At 40.4% G+C, this 22,776-nt stretch overlaps 1 protein-coding gene across 1 annotated transcript in view; it reads right to left on the bottom strand.

The window, feature by feature from the left end:
* The window catches only part of SPAG16 (sperm associated antigen 16), a 339,824-nt gene that overhangs the window by 215,823 nt on the left and 101,225 nt on the right, over window positions 1-22,776 (bottom strand). The window lies entirely within an intron of this gene.

Raw genomic sequence — 22,776 nt, forward strand, 5'->3', positions numbered from 1 at the left:
AAACAAGAGATAGCCCGAGCTGTAGCTCTGGGGCCAGTACGGACTGGACAGGATGTAAAGAACATCCTCTATACTGCTGCTGGAGAGAAAGGCCCCACTTGGAGTTTGTGGCAAAGAGCCTCAGGAGAGACCCGAGGCCGACCCCTGGGATTCTGGAGTCGATCATATAAGGGGTCTGAAGAGTGCTACACTCCAACTGAGAAGGAGATCTTAGCCGCGTATGAGGGGGTTCGGGCTGCTTCCGAAGTAGTCGGGACTGAAACACAGCTATTTTTGGCACCTCGACTGCCAGTGCTGAACTGGATGTTCAAAGGACAGGTTCCCTCCACTCATCATGCTACCGATGTCACCTGGAGCAAGTGGATTACGCTGATTACACAGCGAGCGCGAATGGGAAACCTCAATCGTCCAGGAATCCTAGAGGTAATCATGGACTGGCCTGAAGATAAAAGGTTTGGAACATCACCAGCAGAAGAGGTATCACGTGCTAAAGAGGCCCCACCATACAACGAATTACCAGAAAATGAAAAGAAATATGCCCTATTCACAGACGGATCATGTCGCATTGTAGGGAAGCATCGCAAATGGAAAGCTGCTGTGTGGAGCCCCACACGACAGGTTGCAGAGGCCACCGAAGGTAAGGGAGAATCAAGTCAGTTTGCAGAGGTAAAAGCTGTCCAGCTGGCCTTAGATGTTGCTGAACGGGAGAGGTGGCCAATGCTGTATCTTTATACTGACTCATGGATGGTGGCAAATGCCTTATGGGGGTGGTTACAGAGGTGGGAACAAAACAACTGGCAACGGAAGGGTAAATCTGTTTGGGCCGCTGAATTATGGAAGGACATTGCTGCCCGAACAAGGAATATGGTTGTAAAGGTGCGTCATGTGGATGCACATGTGCCCAAAAGTCGGGCTACTGAAGAACAACAAAACAACCATCAGGTAGATAAAGCTGCCAAAATTGAGGTGGCTCAAATTGACTTGGACTGGCAGAATAAGGGTGAATTATTTCTAGCTCGATGGGCTCATGAGACCTCAGGTCATCAAGGAAGAGACGCGACATATAAGTGGGCCAGAGACCGAGGGGTGGACTTAACCATGGACGCTATTGCGCAGATTATTCATGATTGTGAAACATGTGCCATAATTAAACAAGCCAAAAGGATGAAACCTCTCTGGGAGGAAGGGCGGTGGCAAAAGTATAAATATGGGGAGGCGTGGCAGGTTGATTATATCACCTTGCCACGATCTCGCAGCGGTAAGTGTTATGTACTCACCATGGTAGAGGCAACCACTGGGTGGCTTGAAACATACGCAGTACCCCATGCAACTGCTCGAAACACCATATTAGGTCTTGAGAAACAAGTCCTGTGGCGACATGGCACCCCAGAAAGAATTGAATCTGATAATGGGACACATTTTAAAAATTCCCTTATAAATACTTGGGCCAAAGATCATGGCATTGAGTGGATTTATCATATTCCCTACCATGCACCAGCTTCTGGTAAAATTGAACGATATAATGGGTTGTTGAAAACTATGTTGAAAGCAATGGGTGGCGGAACATTTAAGCACTGGGAGAAGAATCTGGCAGAAGCCACTTGGTTGGTGAATACTAGAGGATCTGTCAATCGTGATGGTCCTAGTCAATCTAGCCCCCTACACACTGTAGAAGGAGATAAGGTCCCTGTTGTACATGTAAAGAACATGTTGGGAAAAGCTGTTTGGGTCCTTCCAGCTTCTGGAAAGGGCAAACCTATCCGTGGAACTGTCTTTGCCCAGGGACCTGGGTGCACTTGGTGGGTAATGCAGAAGGATGGGGATGTTCAATGTGTACCACAAGGGAATTTGATGCTGGGGGAGTGCAGTCAATAATTTTATGTATTTATATGTATATATGTTTGCATGTGTAGTGTATTTTAGTTATTATAGTTGTACATTTAGTTATGTTACATGTAATTCTACTGTTTAGCTATCATAATTTTACATACGTGTATATATATGTATATATATATTTACCATGATGTAATAATGTAGAATAAGGGGTGGAATGTCATGGTTTTGTAATTTTGCTATCAGTATCAGTATTCCACATCATAACATCATGTAAAGTATGGATACTTCTATTGAATGTGCAGTCCACAGAAGAAGACTACATATCCCAGAGAACAACAGGGTTAATGATAAGTCACGGGACCAGGACGCTGTATAATCTCGTTCCCAGGCTGGAGTGCCCTCCTTCTTCTCTCGAACTTCTCGGAGAGTGGGAAGCGTTCCAGCCGTGTCGCCTAGAGTTCACAGTAGGCCTCTCGGTTTTCGGGGACTCTCTCTCTCTGTTTCGTTCAATTTGTTAGCCTCAATTATATTATATTGTGTTATCTTGTATTTCGGTATCATATTTAGTAAAATAAGTTTTTCCTCCTTAGATTGTCGCTGTTTTATCTCACTCCCTTTTTCCCCCTCCTTTCCGGGCCCCGGGAGGGGGGCCCACGGGGTGGCTTCCCCTGTCACGGGCATAGGTAAATCTAAGTAACCCGTGACAGCATGCTAATGGGGTCTCAGGAATGTAATGAAAATGTATCCAAATTCCTGCCAGCTATTGATCATGTATTAGTTCAGGCTCTATCTGTAGCTTTCTCTTAACAGTGTGCAAGTGACGTGGAGCTGTCCCCCTTGCATCAGAGTGTATGTGCATCACTCATTAAACATACCTGCTTTATAACTGCATGGGTGTGGGCTTTGGGGCCAAAAACAAAGCCCTAAGTAGAAGTTAAAAGCAAGAGCTCACCCAGTCAGGATAAAGCAGTGCCCTTTGAGGATATGTGACTGTAGAAGGATAAAAGAAATAATGTTTTGGAGTCTGAATTCCTCATTGAATGGAAATACAAGTACAGAAGTCCACTTTTGCCAAATTTCTGGATAGAGAGTGCTTTAGTATGGTACAAGACTTGAGGGCAAGTAATAGAATCAGTTGAACAGATACACTCAGTGGTGGCAAGTCCATGCACTTTATTAACCAAGGTGGAGTTTACCTTCTGGATTTGAAGGATGTCTCTTCTGCCTGGTTTGGCCAAAGGAAGCCTAAGGTTATTTGTCTTTGGATAGGAAAGCCCTAATACAGATTTAATGCAGCACGTGGATGCCACAGCAACAAAAGGACTGTGTACAACAGAGTTTGCTGAGCGTGTTGGTTTACAGAAAGCACAAATAACTCTGGCTGGAAAGTTTACAGAGAGGAAGATGATGAGCCTTCATCCCACGACCACCCCCAGAACTCACTATGCATATGCAAGAAGGGAGGGACTGCATGCTAATAGGGTCTCAGGAACGTAATGAATATGTATCCAAATTCCTGCCAACTACTGATCATGTATTAGTTCAGCCTCTATCTGTAGCATGCTTTCTCCTAACGGTGTGCAAGTGAGGTAGAGCTATCCCCCTTGCACCAGGGTGCATGTGCATCACTCATTAAACATACCTGCTTTATAACTACTTTGTGGTTATGGAGTTTGATTCCACAAGTCATCAAGAGCTCACAGTTTAAGATTAGGAGAAGACAATGCAGAGAGAAGGCAGACACAGCACCAAGATGAACACGCTGCACATAACAAGCAATCTCCCTAGTGCTACCAATACAGCTACTGTGAGGAATTATGATGAGCTACGCTATACTTGCCAACAGCTGAGCACTGAAAGAAACAAAAAACAGTCTTTCCTTCAGAAATGAATACTCACATCTGTTGAGTCAACTTTTTAGGAAAAAAATACCTTCCGAGTTCTCTAAAACTATGCATTCAATTGAAGAAACCCTGATTTAACAAAGTATTGATGAAAACCAGAAAAAATATTTGATTGGTTCTTAGTTCTGATTTGCTCACCATGTTCCTGGCCCCAGTGACACATACTGGAGGTGGAGCCCGCAAACTTGCACTTGCCTCGGATATCTTCTCAGGAAGGAAAGTTCAATCTAAAGCCCTAAAATACTGATATCCTTCACAGGATATAATGATTTTCTGCAAAATACTTAACAAAACTTGAACATAAGCCTTAGTGCATGGAATAGTCCCCCTCTTGAAGCAGCTGCATTCTAAAAAGAAACCAGAATTACTAGATTATCAGAGACTCCCTCCAGCAGGAACCTAACAATGCTTCAGCAACGACTGTAAATTGCTCCTGCTCTGCATATGAATAAGCAAAATGGCTTATGTCCGATTTTTGTTGCTTCCAGACAAAGTATTCACAAATAGGCTCTTAATCAAATGCAAAAAGAAGAACTGAACTCACCCCACCTGTGAAGAAGCCCTGTGGCCATGCAGCACCCCTTCTCAAGAAGCCCCAACTCCAAGAAATGCCCTCCCTTCTCTGGCTGGCCCCTATATGAGCTCAGGGTGGCTGCCCCTGTGTCCGCCTCTTTCTGGCCAGCTGGGGAGCACAGGTGCTAACAGATTGCCTGCCCCCCTGGACAGCCACAGCCCTTCACCAGGTGCTCCATCACCACTTCAAGCCCTGACCTTGAAAAGTTACCCCACACTGAGTTTGCTGGCTTTTAAGAACATTTAAGTTATCCAAATCTAGTCTTTCTATCTGCTAATTCTGTGTCAGAACCAGTTTTCCAGGCAGAATCTCAACAACACTATCACTTCTGCTAAGGATATCCCTACATCACTGGTTTATGAGGAACAAGATTAACTGCACTCTTCCCTCATACACAGTGTCTTTATTCTATATCCCCCAGAACACAAACATACACTGGTCTACTCAAGAAAAAGACCTCTCTTGATCTTTAAGAACTTTTCTTACACCTTAAGCAGCAAGGTATTTCTCCTGTGCAATCAACAGAGGTATAACAGATAAGTGATATGTCACACAGTCTCCTGTATAGTTCACAAACATGTCAAAAATATCTTTACAGAGGTCTATATCACAATAAACCACCTGCTAAATAGCCCACACAGCAAAACAGATAACTTCAGGTATTGATAACATTGTATTAAAAAGAAACTACAGCAAGCTTTTATCTTTGTTCTTGATAGAAGAAAAAACAGTTTTACTATTGTGCTCTTGAAAAAGGGCATCTGTATATTTCGCAGTCCTGACTGATATGAGCCCTTCAGTTTGAGTGTTACTGCTTCTTCACTCATTAAGATCAAGTTCAGACCCCATGGAACTGCCAGCTCTGTACAATGCTTTACACAAGGGAGGGCTCAAAACATGAGAGGCCAAATGTTCGCAGGATAAAATCTTCACATTGTGGTTTAGCTGTCCACAATAATTAGAAAAGCTTTGATACGTATCTCACATTTGGGTGAATATTGCTTTCTCTTCTGCAGCAGTGTGAACAGCTACACAGATATGAAAAGTGCAAGTCAGTTATGATCACATAAAAGTGTGTTAACTCCCATATTTCATAATAAAAAGAAAAACGTACCCTGTGGTTTGTTTTTCCCCATGAGGCAGCAGGGTTGTTGATGTTAAAATTATGGTCTACAGATACCAGAATAGCAGTTGAAAGTACTTTCTTGACTGGCAGATTTATCCTGGCCTAAATAATTGCAACTGTACAAATACACTGTTGAAAAGCTGCAGTGTAATGCACTGAATCACAATCACTTCAACCACGTTATCCCATACCTCGATGCCTTCTTCAGCAAGCAGTACAAAGTTTCCTAAAAAAATACATAAAAGGTCTGAGAGATGATGGTCACTTTCTGCTCAGTACACAGGAAGAAAAGAGTGCAAGCTGGCACCATTAACAAGTGTGTTACAGTGCCCAATTAAGCACTCCCTAGTTAGCAGGTGTTAGTTATCAGGGACCACTGGTTCAAAGGACAAGCACTTCCAGCATGCATGCTCCTACACCTGGTTATTACAGAACAGCTCTATCCTAATCCGACATGGTAAAATGGACTCCAACCAACCATATCCTAAAATCTTTACTGCACTCTCAATACAGAAGAGCATACTAAGGCTACATGTACCCACAAAGGAAAGCAGACACTGTAAAAAAAAAACAAGTCAGCTGACAGCTGGAATTAAGATAACAAACACACTCTGAAAGTTTGTAGAGCTTTCAGAGAAATACATTGACACATATATTCTTACGTTAAAATGAGGTCACCTTGTTTCTTATTCTTAAAGAACTGGGATCCAAGGAAGCAAACTGCATCAATGGGTACAAGATGCTACTCCAATCAGCTTGGCACTTCTAGCTACTGAAATCTCTATGCCTACCAGAAACCCTGACAAGCATTAAATTAACTTTACATATTCCACTGGAAGATCACTGTAACATAATGTCAATACAGAACTGAGACACCTTTCAATGATCATGCAAATTATCACAAAACTCATTAATAATCTTTTAAAGTCTAAGCAAATTCTGCATAGTTTAAGTGATTAAAAAAATGAACAAGAACTTGGTTTTGCAACGCTTTTGAAATCAATTAGGTTGCAAGGAGATTATGTCAATGATGAAAATTGTTAATATATTTACTCAGCATACAGATTACCTGAATACGTTATGCAAAAATGCCTATGCAATGGAACTGAATTACTGTGAGCAACGTACATGCACATAAAACACCGTTCCACACACTGAAATACATACAAAAGTGCCCCAAAATTATAGCAGCAGAGGCACAGCTACGTCACAGTAAGGTCCATGCAAGCAAATTTTGATAACTAATTTTGCAAGATTTTAAAATGAGAGATGTTCTCCTGCTGCTGTGTAGTACCAGGTGTAAGGGAGCAGCAGTACCACTGAAGGTCTTACCAGGTATCATAGCACTAAGATGATTACAGGAATAAAATCAGTGCTTTTATGGCATTGCCAACTTGATTAAATCACTGAGAAACGTGCACATAATGTGAAAGCAGAGAAACACAACCAATGTTCATACAGATTATAAACCACATCCAGTCCAAATGCTCTGCAACCACAACCCCACCCCAAGAACAACCATTAAGGCCTCTCTGATCCTCAGATGGCTCCTTTCTCAGCTGGTCATTATCAACGAGTCATATGCCTATTTGGTGCTGGTCTGCCATGACTAACAAGTATCTGCTGTGCCTGTATGTCATTAGAAATCAAGCATGGAAAACAAGGGCACCTGGCTAGCCAAGAATCTCACACAGCTGTAATCAGCATGAACATTTCCAACTGCAGAGCCCTACATATTATACTTGTAATTCAGATTTCATATTAACCAGTTTGAAGCCTTGCATTAACAAAGCATGAGTCCAGTTTAAGAGCTGCCATGTTCATCTGCACCTACTTGTGACAACAATCCTCAGTGGTCTTCTCCTGCCAAATAACAGACACAGATTAGCCTATTTTACATTGGCCATGATGTCCTGCCTAAGAAAGGATATACAAGTCTCTGCACATGCAACATCCTGAGGTCCTCAGCTTCTACTTATTTTCAGCCTCAACTAAGTCAAACAGAACTCCATTTAATGCATTATTTTGAAAAAAATAAGGAGACAGTCCCAGCATTTTATGTATGGTTAATTTTCAGTATTGGTTGAGTATCAAGAAGAAAAACTTAGTTCTAAAGCATCTATTTTCACTACAGCAACATCAAGTAAACTCTGAGTCTGTGTATGTACATATTATGTATTCTGAGTTCCACAAAGCAAGATAAAACCGATGCAAATATATGTGTGCTTGATAAAGAAAAACTCTTACTGACATTAAAATACAACAGTAAGAGAAAACCGTACCAGATCTAATGCAGATATGCACCTGACAGATGAATGGGTTACCCTGAGCATAACTCACAGTTTTTAGTATGTTCTCCAACTGTGTCTCTACACACACCTAAAGACAGAATCAGACAGCACTTAAACAAAACACTGCAGCTCCATTTCCTGCTTTTTTCTTCCCTTGTCATCTCCTTCTTTGTGCTGGCATAAGAACCTGTAAAACGAATCAGGTCAGTGAACTTGTCTGTGTTAAAAATAACTGCCTTTCATTTTGCTGGGTTAATTTTAATCTGTATCAGCCTTCTGATTCAGTTCACAGCACAGCCATCTAAAACTCTGTGCTGCTACAAGCCTGAGGATGGCAAGGAGGCTGGAATAAAGGGCTGAGAAATGAGTGAGGGAAAGTTTGCTCATTCTAGCAGCAACATCTGCTTATGACCCCCTCACATGCTCACAGAACTCTGCTGTCAACTCCAAGAAATACTTGCTCAAAATTCAGGAGAAGAATTCAGCCTCATCCTTCTATCACAGCATCTGTCCCAAGAAGAGCAGACCAACCTTTGGTTACTGAAATCCAAAGTCTATAAGCATACTGAGAAATGCATTTGTGTTTATCTTATTTATCTTATTTATCTTCTCTTAGATTTCATTGTGAGGCTGATTTTGTTGTTTGTTTTTTTCCCCAAAAAATACTCGTATTTCCATTTATGTGATTCTTCATTAAGAAACATAATGAAGCACACAACACGCAGATGGTTCAGAAGGTGGGATCTGGAGGAGCAATGCTCCTTGCATTGTAAGTGAAGATCAGGCTTGTGAGGAACCTAAACATCCTTAAGTTGATACATCCCAGAGTCGGAGGGAATTGGCTGATGTAGTCATCAGGTCACTCACAATGATATCTGTAAAGTCTTGGTGGCCAAGTGAAGTCATAGTGACCAAAAAAAGGCAATGCAGCACTTATTTTTAAGAAAGGTAGAAAGGATCACAGAATCACAGAATGGCCCAGGTTGGAAGGGACCTCAAGGATCACAAAGCTCCAACCCCCCTGCCTGGAAAGGCCACCAAACTTCCACATTTACTAGACCAGGTTCGCTCAGCATCACCTTTGTGCCAGGAGGGTATCATGAAGCAGATGCTTTTGGAAGCTAAGCTAAGGCACATGAAAGAGAGGGAGACAATACAGGATAACCACCACAGCTTCAGCAGTGACAGATCCTACCTGATCGACCTTGTCACTTTTTATGATGGCCTAACTGTCAGCAGATAACAGAATAGCCACTGATGTCATCTATCCGTACTGGAGTAAAGCCTTTGATATGGCTGCAGGTGGATGGCAGCTGGACATATGCCAGCAGTGTGCTCTTGCAGCCAAAAGCCAACTGTACTCTCAACTGCATCAAAAAGCAGTGTGGCCAGCAGGGGAGGTAATCTTGCCCCTCTACTCAGTGCAGGTGTTGCCTCACCTGAAGTGCTGAATCCAGATGTGGAGTCCATAGTACACAGGAGACATGGGAGTGCATCCAGAGGAGGACCATAAAAATCATCCCAGGGATGGAACACCTCTCCTATGAGGACAGCCTGAGAGAGCTGGGGCTGTTCAGCATGGAGAAAATAATACCCCAGAGTGACCTGAGAGTGGCCTTTCAGTATCACATTGGGGGCTATAAGGAAGAAGGTGACAGACACCTTAGCAGAATTTAGAGGTGGTGGATACCCCGTCCTTGGAGACACTCAAGGTCAGGCTAGATGGGGTTCTGAGCACCTGATGGAGCTGTAGGTGTCTCTGCTCACTGCAGAAGAGTTGGACCAGACAACCACTAAGGGTCTGTTTCAACTCAAATGATTCTGTGATAACACTTTTCCAAAATAAATGTATTTGAAATTTGATGTTATAACGCTGAGGTTGGGCGCACCCAATCAAACCACATAAGTAAGAGTTATTTCTCCTCTTTGTAAATTCACATAGCTGCCCATACTAGCCTAATAGGAATCAGTCAGCTCTAGAAAGGTCACACAAGGTAACCATCCGCTTTGTCCTTAGATGAGCTAACCTGCAGTGAGAGCAGATCCTTTTTACACAACTTGAACTACCTGCTTTTTTTCAGATGCTCAGGTTTGCAGGGAGGAGAACTTGGATAGAGAACAGCTTTCAGAAGTTTTTTGCTACATTAATAATTTTCAACTTTCCTCAAATAGCAAATCTGCTGCATTTATTCTATGGGACACTGTACAAATTTAGTGTTCAAATGTTTTCTTCCAGAAATAAAAGCAAGTAAAGACACTGAGAAAATAGCTTATCACTGGGGCTAGTGAGACCAAGGGACTAAAAATACATGTCTTAAACCAACACAGAACCACTGCACCTGATCTTGTCCCACCACAGCTTCACAGAAGAATTAAACCAGATTATTGCTGTACGATCTGTTCTCTGAAAATTACTTCCCTCTTCCCCCAGCCCAAGCTTGCATATGACCTTTCACAGCAGCAGTTCTTAGGGGCCCAGTGCAACAAGGCAATTTGGTCTCCTAAGGTTTCCTCTTTGTTTGCAACAGGGAGATTCAGTAACAATACTGTAAGCTGGAAAGTGGCAGATTCATCTACAGATGCCACAGTTTTGTGGCAAACCAGTGTCACAAAACAGATCTTCTGTGACAGGTCATCAGTAGTTTTCCTCAAGAGGCGGGTGCGAACCTTTGCTACTACAGAATTGATCCTACCCTATAATGGTTTACTTCTAATAATTTGGCCCTTTAACAGAGTGCCAATTAAGTGTCTTCATGATCCTAGCCTTCAAACTGAGTGCATTAAGACACATTAAGGCATCAAAACGTAGGTTAAATTGATCGGTCTATTAATGAAAAGCTATCAAAAGAGAAATGAAACACTGTACTTCCAATCGCAATCCTGCAGAAAGCTGCTACTTGGGAAGTAACTTTCCCATAAACTCACCTGCCAAAATCCAGAAGTGAAGTTAATTTTTTTTTTTAGCAAACAGTTCTACATGAAGATACCAATTATTCTCTTCCAGGATAAAGATATTTGCTGTAATATTCCGTGCATGGAAGATGCCCTTGAAACAAAGAGAAAAGAGACCAGGTACGAGGTTTGAAGCTCAGTTAACACGCTAGCTAAGATGAATCACAGAAGTCTTGAAAAGAAAAGTACATTATCCGTGCAAAAGGAAAGAATAGTCTACCATGGAAAGAGTTATGGAGCACTGTAAAGCTGCCCAATAAGCCCTACCATAAGCGCGGTGTGGACTTGAATAGCCAAGGGCAAAGTCATTAGACAAAATATAAAGAAAACAGGCACATTTTCTCATCATGATAAGACACTGTAACATGTTTTTTAGCTTATACAGACTGCAATCAGCAAAGAACATATACATACACCACAAAAACAACAAACAAGAAACATTTATTCTGGCTTATAGTGAAAAACCACCTCACTGCTGCAATGGATCTTCTCCACATCTGAGACAGCTCAGGTGCTTTTACTGTAATCTATTCCTCCAGCCCAGGTATAGCTCCTACCTACATACTGTGGAGCTACACCAACATCTACAGACACAACTGAACTATGCTGCACCCTTTCAATTCAGTACCAACTTACAAAGGTTTTTTTTTCCCCAAATTCTATCACGCACTAAATAAGGTAACGTAGAATAACTTTGTCATTTTGAAGTCAGTGCAGGATGTCACTGTCTTCCTTCTGCATATATAAAAGTAAGGTAAGGAGTATTAAACTGAAGAGCAAACGTAACTCTTCTGTATCAGACCTACAGCTAATTCAGAGGCCTTTTCTCAAGCCATTTAGTACTTACAAACACTTTTTCACATTCCTTATTGATAGAAAATGAATACTACTCCATCCCAAAGGAAATGACCAGAGCACGCACTGGTGGCAGCAAGCGAAGGTAGGAACTCCTGTGCAGGTACAAGGTCTTGAGACACAGGCTTCCCATTTCCATTCCTGCTAGATCCCCATCCTATAAAATATGCCTCCAAACAACCAGCACTCCAGCAAGTGTTTTACTTGTGCACCACGTCCTTGCACACCTCTGCTGTATAGCTACTGAACTGTTATAAAGACAATATGCCAAATATAACGAACGCTGAATGTATGATGTCTCATCTTCACATAACTACAGCTATTGACAAATACCTCCCTATCTCCTAACAAACTCACAGTGATAGTTATACTTGGCACTTACATACTACTTTACATACAGAAAGCACTGTATGGATGCTCCCTCATTAGTCTGTCTACGAGAAAAAAAAAAGTGTTCTATTTATTTTAGTTACAAGGAACTAAGATTATTAATAAGCATTGCTCTGTGTATTTATTCAATTCTGACACCCCATTTTACCTCAGACAAAGAAAACACAAATATATCTGCCTAGAGGAGTTCACAGTCTAAATCGGGAAGAATTTTATGAGGACACATTACACTTAATGCAAAATTCAGCAAAAAGGAAAAAATAAGATCACATTACATCAGAATCCAAAGCCAGCGTCATGATGGAAAACTCAAATTATTTCAAGAATATACCAAGTATTTTAAGCCTAAGACATTTGCCTTAAAATCTCAACTGGAAACAATCACAACGGGATCATTAGGTGCTTTATTACCCATGATGCTGTACAGAAGCACACAGATTTAAATAATTGAAGAAATCTAACAAAAAAAAAACAACAAAAAACCCCACAGGTATCTGATCCATAGTTCTGAATAATCAGCCAGTTTCAACTCCATATTTGATGGTATTTGTTGTTGTTCCACTGAGTCCTAACACCATGCACAGGATATTTTATTACTACAACATCACCTTCTCTTGGGATTGGACAAGTTGCAAACAAACATCGCATATCTTGGCAACTTTTAACGTGTTGTTGATGCACACACACATAATGACACCACACTTTTTAACAATTAGCAACACTTAGCAAACTTCCAGGCACCATGCAAGACATCCGCGTGTCAGAGTTAAAATTCATCTGCCACACTTGTTTGCTCAACTTCACAAAAAAACCATATTTGTGCTGCTCACATAGGCATCCTGATGTGAGAAACCTCCTCTCAGTATGATGATTTTAACATCAAAAAACAAAAAAGGAATGGGTATCCTTCCTGGAAAAGTCAACACTTTAGACTCAGCTGGGGAACAGGACTGGATGAGAGTTATAATTTGCACGTAGATGAGACAGCACACTGCATATTAACTCCATATGCTTGCACTCCGATAGAGACAATGATCTCTTTGAGCCACATCCCTGCGGCTATTCAGCTGAAATGTTTCAGAACAGATTCCCAGAGTTCAGAATCCAGCAATAGCAAAATCAGGGGCTAAACAGCAATAAAAAAATCCAACTTGATTGCTATTTGTTATCTTCTCAATAAGGCTTACGTTTGCGTCTTAGATTATTTGAACCACTAACAAAGCTGAAGACACAAAGTCATTTAAAGGGCACGTAGCTGTGTATCGGACACCTTTCCTGGGAAGATACACTAAGGGGGGGGAAGAGGGCCAATCAATTTATACACTGCAGTTTGTACCATTCTGTTCCTTACTCCTAGCACTGGGACAAACATACTTAACTGTTGCCTTAGGCAACTGGTTTGAAAATGGCCTTGGTGAAATATGAAAACAGAGAAAACATAACACTAACTAATGAGGAAATAAGACAGAAGTAAAAAAAAAACAAGAGTATGCTTCTGGAAAACAAAATGGCAAGCCATACGACAATGGTAAGATGCACTAAAAGTTTCCATATGTGATGCAGAGGCTTCCCACTGCTCAGAGACCCAGGGCACACCAAGGTGCCCCAGCATGTCATACCTGGGAGCAGGATTTCCTAGCAACTGTCACAGCTTGCCACCTCTTGAAAATGCTGGATACATTTCTGCAATAGGGTAAAAATGCAGATACATAGCAGAGCCAAATGCTCAAAAATCAATTACTGAATATTTCTTAATGAAATTACTCCGATCCAAAAATGACTCTGCCACTTTTCCTTCCTAAACACAATGAAAACAAGCTGGTACCATCTTAAAATGCCATTTTACCTAAACAAACAAACAAACAAATCCACCAACTGTTGTTACCTTTCTTAATATCACTCAAGTAAAAACCAACTGATAGGTTCTCAAGGTAAAATAGCACTTAGCAAAAGAGCATGACAGCTCTTTTACACAGACAGTAATTTGAGCTAAGCATGGGTAGCTATTGAGATGAAAATGGGAACTGGGTAATAAATACTTTTCTTAGATGAATGATTTTCTGTTTTTCTCCACTTTATAGACTGCATGTGGTGATTTCACCATTCAAATTATATTAGCACATTAGTACTGGATGAACATAGAAAAATCACGTTTAGAACTACTTGGGAATATGATCAAGACAAACATTTAGAGGATACCAACTCTGGTTGCATATGATTTGTCACAGAAACTCAACTAAATGGAAAAAAAAAATCTGTATTACATGATATGCTTTCTTCTAAAATACCAAGAGCCAAATACTACTTTAAGTAGTTACACTTTGAGCTCAGTTAACCCAGCCTTGGCTTCTGACATGAACTGAGCTGAGCAAAAGCTTCCCACCTGAAAAAAACTGAACACTTCAATGGTCTCTGAGATACCTGGACACGATCTGCTGGCAAGGCTTCAACAGCAGCCCTTTATCTTTTCTATTAAGTCATCTTAAAAGACACAGAATCGCATTCAGAAGCTGATGAAGGAGAATAAATTGTCACCATACCAAAACCAAGAAAAAGAAGATAGGAGAGAGGGGCACCCTTAACATAAGAACAAATCAGATTTAACTGTTGTTTTGATCATCCCTTGCCAGAGGGCACAGGAGGGGTAGCAGTGCCATTCCTTGTTACTGCAATTGCATTTTCCACGCTGCTTGGCTGCAGTTCCATAATACAGTACAATATCTTCCTACCTGTAAGGTACCACAGCAGCTCACCAGTGTTTATCAGAAGGCAGATCTTCCTAACACAACTGGAGTGGTTAAATCTGACATGAAGGTGTTAAAGGTTTAATCCTACAGAAGGAGTCAAAACAGTTTGTCTTAAGAAAACAGTACTAAACACCCCTGCCCAACATCCATGCTGGACTGCAGAGAAGACAGCATTTTCCAGACTGTGGGGTGCATCTATCTGACTGTTTCAGTTTCATGAAGACCTGTCTTTTTCCAGCAGCAAGAGGACTATGTGTTACTATTAAGAGCAAGGCTGCAGCAGCCTGTTAAAGAATGCCCTTAGCACAAACTGGCAGCAGCCCTGAATTTAAGTAGTCTTTATGCCACGAACCGCTTACTATGCTTATTATCCCAGTAGCACATAGCTTGTGTCTAGAATTCCTTCTTACCTTTGTAACCCAGGCAAACACAACAGACTCTGATTTAGGAACAGCCACAGCACAAAGCCTCCTGAAGTCTCCTGTATCATAACTGAACAGGAAACTGCAGCCAGCATGGGCCAACTCATCACTGTAAATGAACGCATGGCAACAAAACAGGCCATGGGTCTCTCTTCTACGTAGTAATCTACTTCTCTAGACACACACTGTTGAGCAATAATTGCTAGTCCAAACCTGCTTCCAACTTGTGCATTTTCTGTACTGCAGCTTTGAACATCATGAATTCATCCTCTCAGTAAAAGGAAGGGTAAATCACTGAGGGATTGAAAGGTGTGGTTTTTGAGGAGGTGGTGAAGTGATGGTGGACACTGTAATGCTCATGAGGGCTTCACATACACACTAACACACAGCTTCACAGGAAAACTGAAATCATGCAAGCTGAACAACTTCTTCCAAATGATTCTTTTCCCTACAGACCCATGATAGGCTCAGCAGGCCCACACCGGCCACAGAAAGGAGACTCCCTGCTCACATGAACAGCAATAGTTGACACTGACTTCAACATAAATATGCTGATTTATATCAGCATCGAGCCCACAGCCTCATTAAGGGCTGCTTTATTATGTGTTACCTAAATACATTCTCCTTAAACCTTAACAGGACAAAAAAAAAAAAAAAAAAAAAAAAGAAAAATGATAGTTGTGCTTCTTAAAATTCATTATGCAGTGCGTCCAGTTTGACACTGAGTCAGGCTTTCATTTCCCTTAACAACAACAGTTAAAAAGCACACCAACTGCACCAAGAAGATACATAGGTACATATTATTCATAACTTATTTTAAATTCTTTCCTACCCTTCTCTCTTGATATTGCTCCCAACTCATTATTTCAGATCTGAAACAACGCTGGAAACCCTTCAGAATATGGAAGCACATTCTCTTCCACCTGCAAAAAGCAAGCCATTTTAAATACTGTATCAGTGCAGACCCTTTTTCTGAGCACAAAGAAACGCTCATATTTGAAAGATGACGAATGTATTGATTGATCCTGGAGGCAGATTATTACGCAAAGTCAAATCAGATTTAATTAACAGTTACTCAAATGTGTATTGATGGATAAGATTTACTCTAGGTCTGCATCTTCACTCTAGGCCTGTGACACAGAGACTGCCCTGGCAGATCTCTGTTCTCAGCTATCAATTAAATATTATGAGTGTGACACCAAGGGAATGCCCTGGCAGCCAGGTCACAGCCTCTAAAGCCCCACTACAACAGCTGTTTGGCATTCATGTTAATTATACCTATGTCAAAGTCACCGTTCCCTTGACATTTCAGAATAGAGAATGAATAATCCCACAAATAAGAAGAGATAAGCAGTGTTCCTTATACTGCAACATAAATCAGATTAAAACTAATACTCTCTTCCTGTACACGAGCCAGGTACTTTGCATTACATGCCAAAAAAGCCCACCCAAATGTATGCACGCACACACACACAAGTGTATATGAACTGTCTTTGAGATCAGTAAGCTTGGGGTCAGCATTTCCCCATATTATAAACGAAGCAGCTACAGAAAAGTTTTAAATCAATCAATTATTACAACAAGCTGCCCACAGATGCAGAGCCACCTTCTCTGGAGATATTCAAAAGCCATCTGGACACTTTCCTGTGCCACCTACTACAGAAACCTACTTCAGCAAGGGACTGAACTAGATGATCTCCAGAGATCTCCTCCAACCCCTACAATACTATAACTGGAACACCTTTATTGTGCACTGGTCTGACTTCTCAATAGCAGAAATTATTCTAACAAGAATATCTATATATTTTTTCCATTCCCAGCCCAGGCCCTACCACTTACTTGCCATGCTACCAGAAATACGAGTGACTTGGATTACCCTTAAAACTTTCAGTATGGATCGTTGCCATAGGAGTCTCTCAAGAACAACATAAGGAAACCTAACCCTGCCCAAAAACTTTAATCAATGCAATTCAAGTATGGGAAATAACACTGAACATAAACTAACAACTGCAGACAAGCAGTGGTAAAAATATTAATGTTAAAAACAATTCAAGAAAGAAAAGGAATAAAGCTAAAACAGTTTTCACAGATGGGAAAATCAATTATCAGTACTTCTTCCAAAGAGTCTTATTTCACCTCTCAGACCTCCAGCTTGGCCTGAAAGGCATTTATTTCCCAAGTTTTTCCTCTATTTATATGTTTAGCACAGAGAACATTTAGACTCATGGCCGGCACAGACAATAAGATTACAGCAATCTAAAATGTAGGTTTGCACCACAGCTTTATCCCAGAAGTGCAGTTGTGCACAGAATACGGGATCTGTTTCTGAAGGCAGTTCTGAGAACAGAAGCAATGGATCTCTCTGTTGCAGTTACGTTTGGCACCACTACCGCATTCAAAGGAATAACAAAGGACATGGCATTCCCATCTTATATGCAATAACTCTGCTCTTCCAGACATTTTTTAAGCACTAATACATGCCAGAGTAAGTGAGGATATGGGTGCATAAAACATAACTACTGTGACATTAAGAAACAACAAGAAAATGTTTCTGGCTTTTAAGTGTATGAGACACACTACTTGAGGGTATGTATGTGAGACACAGCTAAGAAAACAGCTCATTCATTATTCAAATTCAGGAATGGACTCGGAGGTTTTATTAATATTCCAAGTAGTAAAAAGCCAGAATCTCCTTATGCAGACTATATCTGTCTGAATCCTGTTCACAGCACAAATACCTGGAAACATTATTTAAGTTCTAAATTACTTCAGTAGTGTGGCAGTACTTCAGGTAACTTTTTTTCCCCCTCATGTATTAAAATCAATCAAGAAAATAACCTTCTGAGGTCATTTTACTCAATTTCTCATATAAGATAAAATGGCATGTCCATAAATTATTGAAACTGTGAAATACTATGAAGCGTATACAGAGTTCAGTACCACAAATTGCAGTGAATCATCTTCAATCAATTAACAGATTACCTTAATTCAGCAAAATTCAATACCTGCATTTTCCTGATTAATATCTTGTGTACATCTCGAGTTCCAGTAATTACTGCAGGAAATATCCACTGAAATCAAAGATAGATTACACGTGGGCTGATACAGAATGCAAGAGCCTGTGAAACCGGCAGAAATCTCCCCTGAACAAGTAGAGCTGCACATGCCACCCTAAACCACCCATCAAGATACATGAAAATTGCTGCTCATTTCTACAGTGAACCACACTGACTTCTAAACACATTTGGTAGTACTCCATCCCCTGCAACTCAGTTGTTTCACTGCAAAAGCAGGAAAGTATCATTAAGATTCAGAACACAGGTTGGCTCTGAGATAACATTAACATGAACTGGAATTTACCAGAGGAAAATAAACTAGAGACTCAGACAACAAACTTCGGTATACTACAGAAGTTAATGAGAAAGATGAAACCAAGGTTACACAGTGCACCACAGAAACTACTTGATCCACTCTCACACATGACAATTTCTTTCTTGGGCAAGTATCTAAATGGCAGACTGTTTATTTTACTGTCATATGAAATAATGTTTTTAATTGATTAGACTTTCAGATTTTGCACATTTTCCTATCCCAACAAAGCATACATTAATAAAGCAATATACTGTCAAAATAACTATACTAATATTAATTTACACGAAAACAAAAAAGAAAAATTAACATCAGATCTGTAACTAAAATTGTATTATCCTGCTTTAATTAAAATATTACACACTCATTTTCCCTGGATGCTCACAATCATAATTACTGCATGCGTGGGTGAGCCCTTGAGTTACTTTTAATAGAATTTAACACGCGTTGGTTCCCCACAGGCAATAGCATATTAATAAAAAAAGCCACCTCCTATCAGTAGTAAAAGTAAAATAGAGATAGACACTAAATCTACAAAAATAATTTCAAGAGACAATTTTAGTAACACTTCTTTTCCCTAAGCTCCTCAAGAGTATCACTGTCACAGCCCTTTCCTTATTTAGCTACCAAGATGCCTAGATTCCACTACTGGCAATAAAACAACTAATACGACAGGCTCAAGCCTTGAGCCATTCCCTATTCTTAGGAATATATCATTTCCCCCCCCCGCCCCCATTTCTGAAGAGTTTTACATCCATTCAAGTGGAGACAACTATATGCCAGTTGGTGCTGTTGATTAAAAAATTATATCAGTTTCTTTAGCACCTGTAAAGTGAGTATGACAAACTTACATGATAACACTATGCCACTAAGTATCCTGTTGAAACAACTGCCAAGAAGAGTAGGTGATTAAACAGCCATTATTCATGTGATTACTATTTCTAACGAAAGCTAGCAAGAAATACTGAACTAAAACCTGCAGTATTATAACAACATAATAGACTCTGTTATCCTTATATACATGTGTAGAGCAAGAATAATCTTATATATCAAATACCATATTCAACATACATTCCAGCACACGCAAAAACAGAAATATAAAAATTTGAGTCTCCAGCTCAGCACCAGACCAGCTCTACTGTGTTCTGAGGCTTAGAACCTATAGGTAAAACTGCCCTTGTATGCAGGCTGGCTGCAAGAAAAAAACATGTGCTTAGCTGCAAGTTGTCCTGGCTACTGCCATTGGAAGCACTCTATTCCCTTGATCGTACCACTAACAGAATGAAGAGGAGTTCCCACTTTTCTGGTGGCCTTACAAGATGCTTAAGGGAGCCTGGATATTTAAGTCTAACCATCCCAGTCTCAAAGCCCAGAAGCTGCAGCTGACTCCCACTTTCACTCCCGTATGAATGATTTTAAAAGTGTATAATCTCTAATGAGTTGAACCAGTTTTTTAAATAAAGACTTAACACAGAACAGTATTGACTCCGCACATCACAGCTGTAAGACATCTCAGCCACGGGCTACAGGAATACAGAAATCTTAATACATTCAACGACTCCATCTGAAAAGCCATAGAAATATTTCTGGGACAGTTAACCTGAAAATGAACTACCTTAGCTATGACAATGATGACTGTGGCAATAGGGCCAATTACTTGACGTCTGGGTCATGGTATTCAATGTCACTGAAATCCTCTGTTTCTGAACTGTCTCCAACTGCATTTATTATCACTTAGCTCTGCAAGTGGAGCTTTCAAACTTCAGAGAGTATGGCATATTTTCTCAGAGAAATTTTGAATGCCCAGGCACCCAGAGCGAAAGATGCCACAGAATCCTTCTGGGAAGGGCAACTGAGGAAAGAATGTACTTTTTCCAATTGTCCCTGCTATTGCTATCTATAAGCTTCCCCAGGACAAAGCAATAATCCACTTACAAGCATAGCAGAAGGGCTGCTTCCCTGAGACAAACGCATGCTCTCTTCTAAAGAGCCACAGTTACCAGCCCTTTTCACTGCCTCTCCCCCCTGCACCCCCATTCTAACAGACAATAATCATATTCACTTGTTTATCCAGTGTATTTTTTCATTCATAGTTAGAGCAGATAAAACTAAATTATCACCACAACCCCTAGACTGGAAATAGATCTGTCATTTCAACCTCCAATTCCCATTTTTAATTGTGAGAATCATCACTTGTGATTTGCTTTCTTTCCTTAAATGCCCTTATCTGAAAGAAAGGAATGGTGAAGAAGTGATCTGCTTCTCAATTTCTTCTACTAATGCAGCAATTTTGTAAGATATTAACTTACTTGAGCACAACATTACATGAGCAGTCATCTAGCTCTTAGCCTGTCAATGCTCAATGGAGCATGTCACTACTGGATTGATGATGGCTAGGTGTGTCCTTCTAAAAATGCTGTGTTAGGTACATTGTTTACACTCAATATCACCTTAATTCTGATTCATGAAGTTGACTTGCTTCAGAATCGCTCTGTGCTACAGATGTATGTAATTTACAAGTGAATATGGTTATTGAAGCTGATAAAATGAGACAAATACTGCAAACAAGAGAACTGTCAGCGCAGAGCCTTGACATGACTGTCTGCAGTGCCTGAATAGAAGCAGAGGAAGCTAGATCAGGAACCCAGCAGCCACAGTACTCTGCCTTTCTAGAAGGTAGGAATAGCTTTTCTCATCAGGAACATAAGAGAAACCAGCCCTTCTGACACTGAAAGGAATCACCAGCAGTTGAGGAAGAAGAGGAAGAACAAATAAGGTTCTTCTGAAGCTGCTGCTATCCTACAAGCGCAGCAGCTCCTCAATGGTTTGATCAGCATTTAATTTTTCAAGTTTTATGCACCTCCGTTTACTAGCCAAAAGATTAATTGATTATAGAGTACTTCTTCCAAGTGAACTCTCCAATTATCAAAAGTGAGGCTACATTACTAAGTGATTTTAGTTTAACAAGGTCTTTCCATAGCTAGCAATCATCTCATTATATTACAGAAATAGCAGCACCATGGCTCAATTCCCGTACCAACATTAAACGGAAGTGGATTTTTCACTACACTTAATTTCACACTTCGAAAAAATTGCCTTGAAAGGGTATCATTTGTTTAGATAAAGGAAAAGAGCTTTTGAGTACCAACATCTCACACAAAGAAATCTTACATTCCTCCAGGCAACCAAAACACTGAATTCCCCGTTACTGTATTTTTTCCATCAAACTTATATTTTACCATACAATAAATTAACTTCTGTTTTTTTCCATTAACACGGAAGTAAAAGGATTCCTTATGTTCTGTGTTTTCAGTATTTTAAAAGATACAAGTGAACAAGAGTTGAAGAAAAACTGAAGCACCAAAGTGAAGCTCCAATGTATCATTAATGAATCTCAGGTTATTTTCAGTGCTTAAAAAACTGGGGAGAAAAAAAAAAATATTAAGAACTATTGCAATCCTTCTGAGTACTGGAAGTCATCAGCAGGAAGTACCATTTATTGAAAACACAGTTTTATGAAGAAGTCACTTGCTGGGAGGCTCGGATGCGAAGCCCATTAAATACAAAAGTCATAGCAATGTTCTCAGTGCTTCTATTATTTTCAGACTGTTAGAGAATGACCATCAGAGACAGCAAACTGTAGGAGAGGTGCCATCCTACAGTGTATTTCAATTTTTATGCCTGCTTCTGGGGTTGAGTCAGTAATGGTATCATTGCACAGGGAACTAAAGCATACTGCGAGCACTGACTTATACACCAAGAAATCTGAGCGATGCTTCATTAAAACTAGATTACAGCAGCATTTCCATGCTATTATACATACAGCACTTCAGCTGGGATTCTGCCTTTCAGAGATCACCGTAGGAAGCAGCCTGTTTTTCCCCTGCACCAAAGTTCTGCTTCAACTTGAAAAAACTCAATTTATTCTCAGTTTTTATGCACAGCAATGTTGGATTTGCCTTTATTTCACCAAATCAGAAAGGTCAACTTAGACAAACGCTCTGAAGGAAATGCATAAACATTCGGCTTAGGAAGACTTCTAATGTAATAAGAAAGTTCAGAAACATCAAAACAAGAAGATTTATGTAGTATAGACCCAAGCAAAACATGCTTATTTACTTAAACTCATTTCTCTTGCTTATCTGAAGAATATGACAACAGGGCTTGTGGGCAACCAAAATCTTTCTGGACTTCACTTCAACTGTCGAAACAAAAAAGATCTCACAACTCCACTCACAGCACTACCAGCCAGCAGTCGCAGTTGACGATCTACAGGAATCCAGGTTTGGGTTTGTTTGGGTTTTTTTTGT

Source organism: Coturnix japonica, chromosome 7 (genome assembly GCF_054131305.1).
Source record: "Coturnix japonica strain WE chromosome 7, WE-NBRP24, whole genome shotgun sequence".
Classification (NCBI taxonomy): Eukaryota; Metazoa; Chordata; class Aves; order Galliformes; family Phasianidae; genus Coturnix; species Coturnix japonica.